Raw genomic sequence first — 2587 nt, 5'->3', positions numbered from 1 at the left:
AGGTGTGGAGGTGAGGGACCTGATACAGGCAAAGGTGAGGGAGAGGGGAGTGCATGTGCCCCAAACAGCTTCATGGACAGGATGCTGTTTATGTCAACTTATGTACATATGCATGGCTATTTTTTTAAAAAGAGAAAAAGAAAGTTTGCCGCCAATGGGCTTTGACTTATATATATATATTTTTAATTTTTGTTTTAACATTTTATTTATTTTTGAGACGGGGAGAGACAGAGCATGAACAGGGGAGGGGCAGAGAGAGGGAGACACAGAATCTGAAACAGGCTCCAGGCTCTGAGCGGTCAGCACAGAGCCCGACGCGGGGCTCGAACTCACGGACCGCGAGATCATGACCTGAGCCGAAGTCGGCCGCTCAACCGACTGAGCCACCCAGGCGCCCCTTGACTTGTTATATTGAATGCCTTTACTGCATCTGCTGAGAAAAGATTTTTTTCTTTCAATTTTTGTAAATGTTTATTTATTTTGGAGAGTGAGAGGCAGAGAGAGAGAGGGAAGGAGAGAATCCTAAGCAGGCTCCACACTGTCAGCGCATTGCCCAATTTGGGGCTCAAACCCACAAACCATGAGATCATGGCCTGCACTGAACCGACTGAGCCACCCAGGGCCCCCATATTTTTTTCTTTCATAGGTTAATGTGGCGACTTACATTAAGTGGTTTAAAGCAAATTCATTCTTGCTTTGCTGAAATAAACACAATTTGGCCATGATTTGGCCATATACGAAGCTGGATTCAGTTGAACTTGAGTGGGGTTCAGGTGTCTGCCTCTCCACAAACTCACTAGCCTCTCCCCCTCCGGGATCAGGGAATCCACTCTTCCTGGAGTTGGGCCACTTCCCGCTTCCCACCAAAGGCTGGCCTCTGCACCTCACGGACAGTCCGCTGGAATCGCTGAGGGGGGGTCTCTGCCTTTGAAGCACAAAAGTCCTACAGTGGCTTCCAGAGCAACTGGCTTACCTGCCAGATTCTCATCCTGAAACGTGCACCCATACACGTGTGTACGTGTGCACACGCACACGCACACACACAGCAAAGACAGCTTTAGGAGTTGCAATTACAAATATTCATCTCATGTCCCTCATGAGAGTCTTCCAAAATTACGGGAAAGGAACTTAGGTATAAATCGATCCTTATAAAGAGAATGGGGGTATCAGCAGGCAGATTTCAGCACAGTTGTGGAAACAGAATGCCAAGGGAACTAGGAATTTGTGGTCTCCTTACACTAACAGCGGTGACTCTATACTCCCATGGACCCAAGCCCCAGCAGTGTCCAGCTGACCCACTCCTGATTCTGGCTCTGCTTCAAGCTGTTTCAGTGCACTTGCTGAGATCCGTAAGTCCCAAGATGAAGTCTCCTTGTGGTCTGGTCTCCCTATGTCTGCAAGGAGTTTCACGGAACTCAGCTCGGTGTGAGGAGTGTGCATCAGCGATGCGGCGGGTCAAGGAGGACAGGACAGGGGAGGGCAGAGAAAGATGCTTCTCCTACACGGTGGGGACTGGCGGGAGATGCATAGGACAAATTAACAGAGCTTCATGTCCTAGACAAACTGATAATGCTACTGAATAAAGTCCTTTTCAGCTTTTTGAATTAGCATATAATTAATCAGGATGTTTTTACTGCACTATGTGGTTTTATTGATATTAATTACATTTGAAAACACAAACTTATATTTTTTAATGTTTATTTTGTTTTTTTTAGTATTTTTTTCTTAATGTTTTTATTTATTTTTGAGACAGAGACAGAGCATGAGCAGGGAAGGGGCAGAGAGAGAGGGAGACACAGAATCGGAAGCAGGCTCCAGGTTCTGAGCCTTCAGCACAGAGCCCGATGTGGGGCTCGAACTCACAGACTGTGAGATCATGACCTGGGCTGAAGTCGGACGCCCAACCGACTGAGCCGCCCAGGCGCCCCTTTTAATGTTTATTTTGAAAGAGATAGAGTGAGCACGGGTGCATGCAAGCAGGAGAGGGGCAGAGAGAGAGAGAGAGAGAGAGAGAGAGAGAGAGAGAGAGAGACAGAGTGAGGATCCGTGTTGTCAGTTTGGAGCCCAGCTCAGGGCTCAAACCCACGAACCTTAAGATCCTGACCTGAGCTGAAATCAGATCCGTGCTGTCAGTTTGGAGCCCAGCTCAGGGCTCAAACCCACGAACCTTAAGATCCTGACCTGAGCTGAAATCAAGAAGTCAGATGCTTAACCGGCTGAGACACCCAGGCACCCTTTTAATTAATGTTTTAAAAGTAAACTCAGCCCCCAACATGGGGCTCAAACGCACAACCCGAGAAGGGACTTAGTGAGCCAGCCAGGCACCTCAGCAAACATAAATGTATCTTTTCTCATGAGGGTCAAATTTTCAGTGTCTCAAAGTGATGTGGTTTGATTAGTCCCTTAGAGACCAAAGGAGTGTTGTGCTTCAATTGTAGCAAAACATATAACATAAAATGTACCATCTTAACCACTTTTTCAATTATTTTTTTTTAGTATATTTTTTAGCAGTTTCAGGCTGATGGCAAAACTGAGTAGAAGGTACAGCACTCCCATATACCCCCTGCCTACCTATGCATTACTTCCC

The sequence above is a fragment of the Prionailurus bengalensis genome, chromosome B1 (assembly GCF_016509475.1).
Source record: "Prionailurus bengalensis isolate Pbe53 chromosome B1, Fcat_Pben_1.1_paternal_pri, whole genome shotgun sequence".
NCBI classification, from domain to species: Eukaryota; Metazoa; Chordata; class Mammalia; order Carnivora; family Felidae; genus Prionailurus; species Prionailurus bengalensis.
This window is presented reverse-complemented; position numbering follows the sequence as displayed.